General features: G+C 38.3%; 1 pseudogene; it reads left to right on the forward strand.

Annotated features, from left to right (window-relative positions):
* The first annotated feature begins 10,586 nt into the window (after window positions 1-10,586).
* On the forward strand, window positions 10,587-12,729 carry LOC149172035 (L-ascorbate oxidase homolog; annotated as a pseudogene).
* Window positions 12,730-14,842: the final 2,113 nt, after the last annotated feature.

A 14,842-nucleotide genomic window follows, 5' to 3' on the forward strand; every position in this document is an offset into this window, starting at 1 on the left:
TTGATAATTGTACCCAGGATACGGTTGATACTGGTAAACCGGTTGTTGGGCAGCTTGACCAGGTTGATACTGTCCCTGGTACGGAGGTTGAACAAATTGAGGTTGAGTAGTAACAACCGTACTTGTACCAGGTTGACCTGCAGGCATCTGGACTGTGGTTTGAACCGTGGGTCCAGACAACGGTACAGATGTCTGAGGAACGGTTACAGGGACAGTAGAAACCGGAGCTGCCGATACTCCAGATGTAAGCATGGTAGATGAAGCGGTAGCTGCTGCAGCCGTGTGAGGTGGAGTACTCGGTGCAATTGGCGGCTGAGTAACTACAGAAGTTACAGGGGTCTGAACACTTGACTGGACAGGTTGCGGTTGCTGGGGTGGACCAGGAACTGCAGGTTGTCCTGCTTGAGGTACCGACTGTATACTTGGTTGCGACATCTGTTGACCCTGTGACGGATCCCATGTTAACATTCCAGGGTATTGACTCGTAACAGGTTGAGGATACTGAGATCCATAGCCGTATTGAGGATAGGGTTGATAACTGTAAGGTGTAGTCCCATATGATTGCCCTTGAGGTGGTTGATAACCTTGACCAGGGTATTGACCCGTAGGTTGATAACCTTGAGGTAAATACGAATACTGGGGTTGACCTTGACCTTGAGGTTGGTATCCTTGAGGTTGATACCCTTGGGGTTGATACCCTTGGGGTTGCCATCCTTGAGGTTGCCATCCTTGAGGTTGATACTGATACTGAGGTTGACTTTGGGGTACGTATTGAGGCTGGGGTTGATACCCTTGGGGTTGATACCCTTGAGGTTGCCCCCCAGTCACAAATGAAGTACCTTGAGGTTGCCCCCCAGGCATTAACGAAGGTTGCCCCCCAGGCGGTAATTGGCCACCTTGAGGTTGGTTAATGGGAGTTGAACCTGACATCATATAAACTTCACCTATACTCAATGGTACATTACCACTGTTTCCAACTAATAACCCATGATCAACAGGTTGAGGAGATGCTCCCGCAAAGGTACCAGAAAGTGACTGATACCCAGTAGGAACAGAAGGACCGCCATGTAAAAATGATTCAGGACTTTGCGAAAACACAGACGACTGACCAGACATATTTACAGGAGAATGAATTCCTCTAGGTGGAACCGGAGTACGAGGTGTAGAAAAACCTACTGAGTTGTCTAAAAAATTGGTTAATGCAAGGTACCAAGACTCACTTCTAGGAGGACTGTAAAAGATGGATTCACGCTCCCTTAGATCAAGGGTAATTAGATCTTCAGAATCAGAAACGCCTATTTCTTCCTCTGGAACAAGTTCTTCTATAGCAATTAATCCAACAGGAAGATTTTCGGTGATAATTCTTTCTATTCTTGGTGAATCAGGAACACTAGGAGTTGGAGTAACAGGTTCTGAAATTTCAGGTTCTTCGCCTGTTTCACTGGCAGATGAAAAACTACCAGCAAGCTCGGAAACTGTAACAGCTTCGGGATTGTAACCTGTTTCTAATCTTTGGTAATCTGGATGGACTACCAAGAAGATTCTCCTTCTTCAGGTGAACCTACTCTACTGCCACTAGGAGTTACAAGGACCTTTAACCCTCTAAATAACTGGGGTCGTCTCGAGGAGGTGAACCCCTAAGTTCACGGGATCTTCTCAACAATTCGGCCACAGATACAACTTCAGGAGACTGGCCCGCAATCGACGGGACCTTCTCGGTAATTCCGCCACAATTAAAGATTTTAACTACAACACACGAAAACAAAGTAAAAAATTTCAAATCAAACCACCTAAAGTCTTCTAAAGAACCAATCAAATTTGAAGCACACGCCTAAATAATCTAGAGCGTCAAACCACACACAAACAGTAGTCTTCCGGACCAAAAGCGCTAGTTGGTGATTAGGCCCAACCTCGCAGGATTCAGTACAGAAATAGTGGGTGGAACAGTTACCCCGGCAACCTGCTTAATGAATAGACTGGACCAAGTTCCTCCACTTTAACCGTCTCGAAGTGAAGCGAACCCCCCAGAAAATCCAAGTGAGTATAACCGACGTCTGCTCCAGGTACAGTGGGACCTTCCCTCCACCGTCACCTTGGGTAGAATCCTAGATATTATGGCCACTAAGGTTACCAATCACAACAATTACACCTGGGGGAACAGTCTAAACTCCGACAGCACGCAAGGGCAGAGTAGCAAGCTCCAATCCCCTTACCGGCTCCTTGACAACAATCCAAGGTTTACCGATAAGTGACCCCTGGCTCCTCGACAATGGTTAATCCGAGGTTTACCGTTTGTAATACGTACTGCCTGGCGTCGTTCCCAACGAGGGAGGAATGATCCCCTCACTGGTTCGGACACGAGCTCGTGTTTCTCCTTTAAGAGGAGCTTTCCCAGAATGTAACTGAAACAATTGGATTTGTTCTACTCAAGATAGACTATCTGTTTGGTTTTGTAGTCTTGGAGAGTTAAGTACTCACCTACTCCAAGACCCTAGCCTAAGCTATGTTGGTGCTTCAGAGCCCTAGAAAAATAAAGATTACTAGATTGATTTTAATTTAAGCGTTACTTTTAAGGTTGTTTCTTAAGTCAAAAGGTGATGGAAGTGAAACTAGTGGTATGTTGACTCGACTCGAAACCACTACAAAATGCACCTAAAATGATTTATCCACTACTTTACTTTTTCGATGAATTGCTTAACTAAAAAGTTGAGAGAATGCAATCCTTATAAAAGCAACTTCTTAATTGAAGACAATCAAAGAAACAATTCGTTTTTCTTTTCCAAGCATAAAAACATAACTTCTCTTTACATGCACGAAAAAACTCTTTTCTTCTTTTGAAAACAAAAAGCTACTTGAAACAAGACTTTTAAGAAGATGTTTTTGTATTTTTCTTTTAATAAAGCAAATAAATCTAATATAACCAAAAATCAATCTTAACAACTCTTAAAATCTATGAAAATGCACTCATAAGCAAACTAAAGGCAAATTTACTCTAAGCAATCTTAACGAGGCCAAAACTAACAATGATTATTTCTAAGGTGTTTTACTTGATCACAATCAAATCAAGGACTAGCTTATTGCAGAACCAAAAACTAGTCAAAACAAAATTCTAATCTTTTTGTCCTTTTTGAAAATGGAAATCAATACTTTAAAAACAAGCAATTCGAAATTTGACCCAAAACAACTCAAATGACAAGTTGCTCAAACAAGGAGACTTTACGGCAGGCTCAACTTCTAAGAAGGTTGACTAACCAGAGATATCTAAGGCTGGACAACTTTCTAAGCTCAAAGTCACTACAAAGCCTTTCCAAAAATCAAACCCTAGGTCTAAACTTCGTTGAAAACCACTAAAACACTCAAAGCTCACAAAACCAGTTCAGGTAAGAATTCTTGACAGGGTACTAAAGGATCTGGGCAGAAAACACTAAGAAAAAACAAAATCTAAAAGTAATTTAAGGCAAAAATGGAATTTTCTTAACTTTTACAGGAAGACGCAGGCCAGCCGTTGTCACAGGTGCGACCCCGCACTGTGCAGTCGACAACAGCGCGTCCAAGGACGCACTGTGCAGCACACAGAGACTGCGTCTTTCTGGAAAAAGGAAGAAAAACTAAAGCCAACTAAAGCTACAGCTAAGCCACCCAAATACTAATTCTCACAGTCAAAAACCAGAAAATAAAAATGATTTTCTCAAAGCAAAGTTCATATAAAGGAAAAGACTCTCTCATTAATGGATTCCCCAGTGGAGTCGCCAATTTGTCACACGGAATCTGTCAAGGGTGCGGACACGACTGACCTTCCTAGAAGTCTAAGACATTCTAATGACAAACAAGACAAAATGGAGTGATCTTTCTCTAAATACACCTTTTACAACATGAAAACTACAAGTGTTTAGGCTTACCTTATTCCAAAACGCTGTTGTTGAAGTCCGTTCTTGACGATCCGGATGAGCTCCTCCTTCAAGTCAATTCCTGCAACCACAAACAATCAAACAATTACCAAGCACTTGCATTTCATATAATAAAACATATATTCAACATGCAGACCAAGGAACACATGAAATAACTCATTAACACAAGCTATTGAGAAAAATAAACCAGTTTGTATTAATAACGAAACAAAGAAACTCTTACAACCTGGCCTTGGTGTTGTGCAAGTTCCTCCCAGGGTCCATCAAGGGTTTTCCTCTACTTTGACAAAGCTCACCCTCTCCCAAGTAGAATCAAGTGAAGACAATCTCTCCTCACAAAGGCTCTAATGGAAGACCTAAATCCTGCAGCATTTACCCAAAGAAAATGTATAGCTCCAACCTCCTCTCCTTCTGGCTCAATGCCTTCATTTATAGTGCTGTAAAGAGGTTATTCAGGTCCACTATCAATGGGATCATCCCCCTCTATGGGTGGGATAGCTCCCTTATTGATGGGATAAGTTCCCCCTTAATAGAGATACATGAACCAACTGGAGGCGCATCCATTTCATCAAACCGACCTCTAGAATGTTCTAGAAGTAACCACAAGTAACTTTTTCAAGATAAAACTCGCGCATTTTGCCTTTTACAGAGGGACGCACCTGTCCCTTAACATACAGAGCGTCCATGGACGCAGATTTTGTGAACATGGTCAGCGTCCCCGCAGGTAAGGCTAGAGAGAACCTGCGACCCCAGAGATAAACATGATTTTTACAAGACTTTCTCTCTTCTTTGAGTTTGAGATGGATAACAGAGGCATGAGACTTGCCTAAGAGGGTAGCATGACTTGTTGATTGGAGCCATACTAACTGTAAGTAGTCAAGGTGACATTTTTTAGTGTAACATTATGCCTCCTTTGTCATTGAGATATGAGATCTTGTGATCGCTTTATCGCAATGATAAAAGATTAATTATTTATATTATAAGACCAAATAATTGGTTTGTCAAAAAGGTTTTTTATAATGCTTTCATTTTTTTTTTCGGACCTTTTTGAATAATACAAAGTTGATACCAATTAAAAAGAAAAAGGGACCCATCTCATATTATAGTTTTATGAATAAAATGGTATGAAATGGAGGGTTGTTGTAGAGCACAACAGGTCTATACTTAACGGGCTTCACATCTAGTTTCAAAGTTATTTTCATCACTCCCAAATCGCATATGATGCCTTTCATGTCTGAAAATTTTGTAGGGAATAAATCCTAATATTCATGAAGCCGCTCAGTGACTTTAACTACTACAGAATCATCCCATTAATCCCCAATCTTTGCAAAGTTTGGCTCTGCTTCTATACCAATGTTTACTTGCCTAGCTTTCAATGGCACTGTGATGTTTGGATTCTCTATCTACGGTCCCTCTACCTCGCGGTGGCCTTCTGCTTCTGGGATGTTAATATTCCTTGGATCAGCATTCCAGCGCATGGTCCAGTTGGGTACTCCAATCGAGTTGAACCAATTCCAAAGGATCCTGTGGAATTTTGAAGATCACAACCTTAACCTCCTGTAATGCTTCATCAATACTTTCAAATCCATATTCAAATATGAATGTCCTCACGAACCCTTCTCTTAATATATCCCATTCTATGGTGCTATGGGAGAGCTCCGTTTCCAAATACCAGTTCATAGGGATTATATCCAAAGTGTAACAGAATAAATGCACCCACTCTGGCTGGGGCTCCATTCCGTAAACCTTAGTCCACTTTGGAAAATGATCGCGTTGATCATTTCTCCCTTTGTACTTCTCAGTTAACCATACTTTAGGGTGACTGAATCTCATCCTCATCATCCTCCTGTAGTCTCTCCATTCTTCAAATCTATCTTTATGCATACCCCACCACCGTGTGGGCCTAGCAAGCAGTGCTAAGTCCAGCACTTGAAAGCGGTGATCCTCTGGAACTTCTATTTCAAAAGAATCCAAAAATATATCTAGGTCAGTTAAACCATCGTAATAAGGTAAATTTCTTACTTCCGATGACACACAATGCAATGATTTGGTCATCATGTTGCAACACAGTGTGGATACTTCGTGCAACCTATATTGTTGGTTGTTTGTCCAATAAGAAGGTTGTACTACTTTCTCAACTTCATTTAAGTAGTTCATGTGTTGGTTATTCCTTTGTTTTTCATGGTTTTTATGTTAATTTTAGGTATGTTCTATGTTGAGAGCAAATTTACTTCAATTTTCCATATTAGCTCAATATCAATTCCAGATTAGCAATCGCATTTAGCATGATAGTAAAATGCAAATAGAACATACACATAAATCACAGAAAACAATTCAAGGCAAGAGGGCACAAGATGTGGCACCAGCCAGGGACAAACCCTAATGTGGGGAAACCCTTGATCAATTCTTCTTATATTCTTCAATAGTTCAGTAGAGAGAGAAATAGTACATATACATCAGAAGTCAAGATTTTGACTTGTCAAAATAAGAGCAGAGATCTTCCCTAGAAAGATAACACATGAGGTAGATGATTAGAACACAGATGATTCCATCACCATGCTGCACCATATAGTATGTTGCATTAACCATGTTGCAGCATATAGTATGCTACATTAACCATGCTGCATCCAACAGGCAGTGCATTCATTGTCACCTTGTTGCATCCATCGAAGCTGCACCCAACAATGAGTTGTTCTCATTACATTGTTGCTCCCATCACTGAGCTGCACTTTGACGTACCCTTAATTGCACTATGATTCACCCATCATACACTCAATGTATATTGTAATACACCATGTTGGTGCTATATATCCATGCCCATAATCATGGTGCATCCATTGTGCTACACCATACTCCACCATGTTGCTCCATGCACCTTACTACACCATGTTGCCCATGCACCTTACTGCACCATGCTACCCATGCACAAAATGCTGCCCATGCACCTTACTGCACCATGCTTCCCATGTACCTTACTGCACCATGCTTCCCATGTACCTTACTACACCATGCTACCCATGTACCCTACTACCAAACTCATCCTGTTCCTCCATGCACCTTATCACCATGTTGCGCTTATAACCATGCTGCACTATAGGACTGCATATGAAAATGACTCCTAAAAAGGTCTCCACTATTGGCTATGGTTTGTGGCCTAGCCCAGTAGTGAACTGCAACTAGGTGTCTCCATAGAATGATGTTTGGATTGTGATACATCAAGATTTCTACCATGTCTACTATATCATGTCACTGGGAAGACTACCCTATCATGGATACTATTTTTTCCATGTCATATAATATATATACTTTCTGACATACCAAAATCATGTTAGCCATACCATGCATATACAGGTTGTTCACTATCTTCCATGTCAAAGCATTGTCTACCATATCAGAGAATTTTCTGCCATATCATGTATATACATGTTGTTTACCATACCATGACATTGTCTGCCATGTCAAAGAAACACTTCCTTTTGACTGCGTCTGGATCTATTTAAGACTTCATTATTCTAATGTACATGAATCCTTCTCTTGCTGCTTAGAACCCTAAATGACTATGGATTATACCAGTGTGTAGACCTCACCTTATTCTGCGTTAGGCCTTAAGGTCATCTCCATAGGGAACAACGTTAGATTGACAGCATTTAGGGTAGCATACTTAGGCTCCTTATTGCTGTGTAGAAAGGTCCCATTTAGGATAGTGTGGAACGTTGTGAAGACTCCACCATAAGATTTGGCCCCCATGACAGCATTAGGCTTCTACCATATTAGGGTAGCGTAGAGTCTTCTCTCCCTTTAGACTGTAAGTAGGGCTAGGGTATCTCCTCTTAGCGTAGAGTACAGTTTTTCTTTAAATAGTGTCTAGGGTTAATGAAAACCCTCAAGGGCATCGTATTCTCTTAGTGACTCCTTCCACCAAAACATAAAGAGAAGTGAAGAGGAGGAGATCACAAGAAGAGTGTGTGTCCAAATGACTAGCAAGCAACCTCTTTTTATACTAAAATGTTGAGCACAAGTGGGGGAAATTTGGTTGTTGGTAGACCTTGATGAATTGTCCCATAACACAAATAAATTCATATCTCCATGAATACATGTCATAATCAGATGATCTTTAGATCAACCTTACACCTCTACATAAGAGGAATCCAAGAAAAATATCAACTTCCATAAATATCAACAAGGGGCCAAGAGTTTTACTAGTAACAGGAAGCCAAATCTAACAAGCAGTGAGGGTACAAGAAAGATACAGAGTAAGGCTTAATGCAAAGGAGTAATGCAAAGGAGTGTACTTACTATATCCATATCATCAAACATTTTTCATCCCACTTAGGATGCCTTACATAGTGCTTGGTTAGTCATAAGATCAAGTTGGTCACAACCTTTGTAGCTTCAACAAACAAGTGGAAATACTCTTCATCTTCTAAGTTATGTTTAATAAAGAATATATCATTTGTCCTGATCCTTATTAGGAAGGACTCCATGGCGAGTTGTGTTTGCACATCATCTTTAATTAATATCCACAATTAAGTCTGATACATTTGTTTAACATGAATCCCTCGGGATTTCAATCTAGCCAGTCTGAGTAAGATGGAAACTTTTCTGAAGTAGTTTGTACACACTAAAATGATAGATGGGCCATTAGTTGAGTGTTTGAAGGGTCATTTTTCCCTATCCTTCCAACTACCTTAAGAGAGTTTAGGGGATGGGTTGTGGCTAAAGCACTAGACCCCATCGTCTGAAACATTCAAGTGGGAATAAGCTAAATTGACCGTCAACTATTAAGAATTGTTCCCATACTATAATGACTACTCTCTATGAACCTGACTTAGAGGAGTAAAGCTTTGGCATCAAGTGGATGTTCATGGCTACTTGGTTGATTAGTGAGGTGCTATGTTCTTTCAATATTGGCACATCATTCAAGCCTCTCACATAAATAATAAGGATAAGTTATATGACCTTATGAGTTTCTCTCTTGTCCTACTTTCTTCTCATTTTAGAAATTTGATTCAACAGATAGGGAAATTCAATTTGTCTCCTTTAGATTGTTTTACCTTTCAATCGATTGCAAAAATCACAACACTTTGTTGGGGATATATGACTTGCACAAAGAAAATAAAAGCCTTTTAGGCATACCCCTATGAGAAATTCCTCACCTCAAAAGGAAGTATTTTAACAATCAGAGGGTTTCTATATCCCCATAAGGTATAAAATCATAAGCCTATCTATACTACGAGTTTGATAAGTTCTAACAAGATCCACCCTCTCACCTCTCATCTATTCGTGTCATTCATCCATTCATTGATAATTTTACCATAATAAATTCTATGATTGGAAAAATACTTCTAACCATTCATTTAGATGTGCGGTAAATACCTGCAGAACCAAAGCCCAATTGTAATGCACATCACAGTCTTGTGGGTACCTTTCAATTATACTTGCATACATGTAGTACATATGTAGATGTGCATGAACAATAAAAGTACACATTGACATAAATATATGTTGACTAAACAATTACTTACTCCATCCTTCAAAGCCTTTCAAGAAGTTACACATATTAAACTAGAAAAGCAATTGCCAAAATCTAAAACAAAAATGTAAGAACTATCACACCACTAGAATTTGGTTGCTGGCATAACAATAGCTTATGGAAAAACATGAATTATGTTTCACAAAGAGTGCTACAAGGAAAAGGATTTAGATGTAAAACTTAACATAAAATGTGAATACATTTAAATTCTTAATATACTCAAACAAACTATTAATACTAGTATGGTATAGCATTAGAAACAAGATCATAGAAAGATTGAAACATTAGCGTTGGATAGAATATGACAATCTTCTCTAAACCAAATTTGACTAAAATTTGCATCTTGAATCTGCAACATTAGAGAAGGAATAGCCTAAAGGAAAAGGGAAGGCCTCCAATTTTTATGAGATAAAAAGTAGATTATAGGCTAATAAGGAGGTTTTTATTCTTTTCCCTCCAAAATAATTGCATGTGCCTTTTTTTAAATTTAAATTATTTTGATTGGTTTACATATTATGACGTAGAAACTACATGAAAATTTCATGAGCACTTTTATGCTAAATTTTATAGGATATCCTCAGAGGAAGTGCATGTGATACTTTGTTGCTTTACATCACTGACAGAAGCTGAGAGGAGGACAATAATGAGTCCTTGAGCTTTATCCTCTCTGTCATCTTAACTCTGTCAGGCTTGTACATCAATAAAACCACAAACACAATCATGGTACATTTTTATAATAAAAAATTACAAGCCAGTCGTAGAATGGAGTAAAGAGCTGCCCAAGAATTTGTGCATTTGGTGTGTAATTTTAAGGCCTGGTTTTAGTTGGGTTGTTTACAAAAAATTTGGAGTAAGGTATAGATTGCTTATACTATCTCAGTCTAAGTCTATGGAATGTGGATAGTTAATCCATTCAGTTTAATTATAACTACTTTTGATATAACTGTTGTGTATTGCAAGATCTATGTTATTTGGCTATTATTTTCTCAAATATATATGAGAATGCAACATATTTTTTGAAGAAGCCAATTGCTTAACATGTAGAGTAAGAGAAACTATCATTGAATAATCCTATCTTGCTGGAAACCAATAAAAATATAAATCAAGACCTAGAAAAAGGGCCAAAGAACTTCAGCAAGAATTCAATGGGTTCCTTGAGGCTATTTTTCATCATGGCATTTTTTGGCTATTCTCTAGCTGAAGATCCCTATAGATATTTTACATGGAACATTCCATGGGGCACAATATGGCCTCTTGGTATTCCTCAACAGGTACAGTTTTAAAAAATCTCAGGCATGTTTCAATGCCAATAGTTGTAGCTCACATATGATTTGCCAGGATTTTTCTGAGACACATTCTGTTATTGTTGCAGGGGATTTTAATAAATGGACAATTTCCTAGACCCCAGATTGACAATGTCACTAATGATAACATATTTTTGAATGTATTTAACAACCTGGATAAAGATTTCTTATTAACTTGGTATATTCTTTGGGTTCTATCTTTTTGGATTGGCTGATTGAGATTCATGTATTTCTTTGGTGATATTCAATATTTCATTTAGGTTTTTAAATAAGTTTTGCTACAGGAGTGGCATCCAACAATGAAGAAATTCATGGCAAGATGGAGTACCTAGCACAAACTACCCCATACCAGGGGAAAAATTTATGTACAAGTTCTAGGTGAAGGACCAGATAGGTAGCTACTATTACTTTCCATCATTGTATTTGTAGAAAGTTGCAGGGGGATTTGGAGGACTAAATGTAGCTAGCAGGGCCCTGATCCCTATTCCATTCCCTCCACCTGATGGTGATATCACTCTACTTATAGGTGACTGGTACAAAACCAACACTTTAGTAAGTTATTAATCCATCCCTGAAACATGTATATCTCTTGAAATTAAAGAGACTGGGTATGTTCAACTTCAGCCTGTCCACCAGAATGTTCTCTTGCAATGCATCAATCTAACCATATTCTATCTTTGGGCAGATCCTTAGAAGGACGCTCGACTCCTGATTTTGTTCACATTCATGGTCACGGGCTGCCAAATGAAATAGAAATTACAGTGGAATAAGGTACTTATCACTAATCTCTATCATAAGGTAGTTTGGAAGATTTAGTACATGGGTTTCTAGCCTTTCAACAATTCACAAGATCCAATTTATTTTGATTTTCTATGATGGATGATGAATCCATTGCTTCTTCTCTTAAGATGTATCTAAAATGACCCATCTGTTAATCTGCAGGGAAAATATACCACCTCTGAATTTCAAATGTGGGATTGTCATCATCTTTGAACTTCAGGATTCAGGGTCACAAATTGAAGCTTGTGGAGGTAGAAGGATCTCACACCATTCAAATTCTATGTGATTCTCTTGAAATTCATGTTGGCTAGTCCTACTCTGTTCTGGTCACTACGGATCAACCACCTCAAGGATGTTACATTGTTGCATCTACTTGTTTGAAAAGTCCTATTATTTTTAATACTGACATTTTCCGCTACCGAGATTGATTGGTCTATGAACCAGTCTAGAACCATCAGGCTTGGTTTTTTCCCTGATTACTTTGGTTTTAGCATAATGCATGTGTGAGATAATCTTATAGATTTTACAGATAGATAGATAGATGAATGTATATCTGTATGATTGATAATGTTTTACGATTACCATAAAATATAGATAAAAGATCATCATAGAAATTAGGGATAGTTATTAAAAATAAATTTCAAAGAATGGTTAATGGTTTTTTGGTTCGAGTAGTTGCGATTGTGGCTTGCCATCTCATCTATCCAGGTTCAGGTCTCCCAAAGCATGTTCTAGACTATATTGTTTAGTTTATGTTTAAGAAGGAGGAAGCCCCAAAGAATCTCAACTAAAGAAAGTTGAATTTTAAAATATCTAGGAGTTTGTACCTATCCTATATAATCAAGTTCTCAAATTTTGAATGGCTATTGTTGTACAGATGGAACTTGACAGCCAGTGTGGCTCGTCCAAATCCACCAGGATCTTTCCACTATGGGAAAATCAAGATTACTCGAACAATAATCGTCTCAAACTAAGCCCCCACTATTGACGACAAACAACATTATGTAGTGAATGGTGTTTCCCATGTGCATTACAAAACACCATTGCAGCTAGCATATTACTACAACATAAGAGGAGTGTTTGTCGCTGGTGCATTCCTGATAGTCCCAACGTTACATTATCTACTCAGAAGGTGACAGTTGTGCTAAATGTGGAATATCGTCCTTTCCTTGAGAATCCGAGAAGAAAATACAAACTGCCATGACCAATTTACAATGGAAATCGCTACCATTAGAGGGTAATTCAGAAGTATTGAAGAGCTTATGTGTTGAGGAGCTCCGCACAAGACTACAAAATGTAGTCAAGGTTTGAGAAGGAGAAAAAGTAGGAAAAATTGAGGATTTTGTTGCTATAAATAGGGCTAAGCTTTTACAAATCCTAGTCAAGCCCTTAATACCTAAATCCTGAAAATTGGGTATGGAGGTGGCAACATCTTTCAACATAGTACATTTATTCACAAACCCTACAAACCCTAGATTTGAAATACATTCCTATGTTTGGTCAGTGTTCCGTAACTAGGTTTTTAGGGGATTTGGAGGCCAACTGCATATCTTGATCCTACAATTTATCCATACATTTAGAGAAATTTAATTTTTTAACTTGTTTGAAGAGAGAAAACGAGACAAAGAAGGAGGTTACAGGACCTGAGATTTTGGTATTTTTATGTGAACACTTTGTTCCAGACTCTGCGCCCCATGGATGCTGAGAGTAAATCTCGTGGCCCTACTAGTAGTGTCGTGTTGAGGAGGGGAAATAGTTATTACGGTTGATGGCAATCTCCACACTGCTCTCCATTTTTTCCCTTTGGTTATGGGCTCCTCTCTACTGAATCAATAGTTACTGTGGCTCATGGTAATCTCCACACTACTCTCCATTCTTCCCTTTGGTTATGGGCTCCTTCCATACTTTGCACCCCATGGATGTTGAGTGTAAATCCCATGGCCCCACTAGTAGTATCGTGGTGAGGAGGGCCAACAGTTACTATGGCTTTATTGTGGCTCCTAGAATCTCCACACTGCTCTCCATTTTTTCCCTTTGGCTATGTGCTCCTATATGTTGAATCAATAGTTACTATGGCTCCTAGAAATCTCCAGATTGCTCTCCATATTTTCCCTTTAGTTATGGTCTCCTTCCAGACTCTGCACCCCATGGATGCTAAGAGTAAATCCTATGGCCCTGCTAGCAGTGTCATGGTGAGGAGGGGCAACAGTTACTGTGGCTCCTCGAAATCTCCACACTGCTCTCCATTTTTTCCCTTTTGTTATGAGATCCTCTCTGTCAAATCAATAGTTGTTGTGGTGCCTGGCACACTTCTCTCCATATTTTCCCTTTGATTATGGGCTCCTCTCTGCTGAATCAATTGAGTGAGTAGCAAGAATAGGAAATCCAATGGGGTATGGGAAACTTGTGTGTAGTGCACAAATTATTGAACAACTATAGGAAAATACATTTAGATGATTGAAAAAGAGTTGGAAACAAAACAATTTTTGTTCGTGCAAAATATATCAAGGGTGTTAGAGTTATAATTGGTTCTCATTTAGAAGAACTAATTTTTTCTGCTAGATTTGTTTCGATTGCATTTTTTATATCCATTACTATTATGGAAAAGGTTAATGCATATTTAATAGATAATACACACAAATTATTGTACAATTAAAGGAAAATATATTTAGTCTACTTGAAAAAGAGTTTGAAACAAAATAAATTTTTATTGTACAAAATATATAAACGGTGTTAAAGTTATAATTGGTTATCATTTAGAAGAATTAGAATTTTTATTGTTGCATTATTTATATCCATTACCATTATGCAAAGGTTAATACACATTTAATATTAAGATTTATTTGTAAGGAGTGAAAATATTATTAGGAGGATGTATTATGTTTAGGGTGACATAAGATCTGTAATCACCAATAAATAAATATATGCAATATCACCTAATAGTATGATATATCATGTTGGGATGAAGATAATTTTGACAAAGGGTGTTGTGCTTATTTTTTGGGATCATCTTCATTAATAGTTTCTCTAGGGGATCTTATTAATATATTCACCTATGGAATGGTATGTTTATACTTTTAACATAAGACAAACTAGATTAAGTGATGAGTGACATTGATTTTAGTCATCTATAATTCATTAATATATCTCAAAAAAGGACCTTTGCATGTTCACCCACTTCTCTAATGATTTTTCATAGAAAAACATAAAATATTGACGATTGGTGATCATAATAAATCTAAAGGATCTAATATGCAAGCCGTTTTAAAAGACCTAACTATATGGAAGAGCCCATTTACCTTTAGGCCTAAGATATT

The sequence above is a fragment of the Pinus tabuliformis genome, chromosome 4_2 (genome assembly GCF_031772625.1).
Source record: "Pinus tabuliformis cultivar Carrire ecotype Pingquan chromosome 4_2, CPIR1, whole genome shotgun sequence".
Lineage (NCBI taxonomy): Eukaryota > Viridiplantae > Streptophyta > Pinopsida > Pinales > Pinaceae > Pinus > Pinus tabuliformis.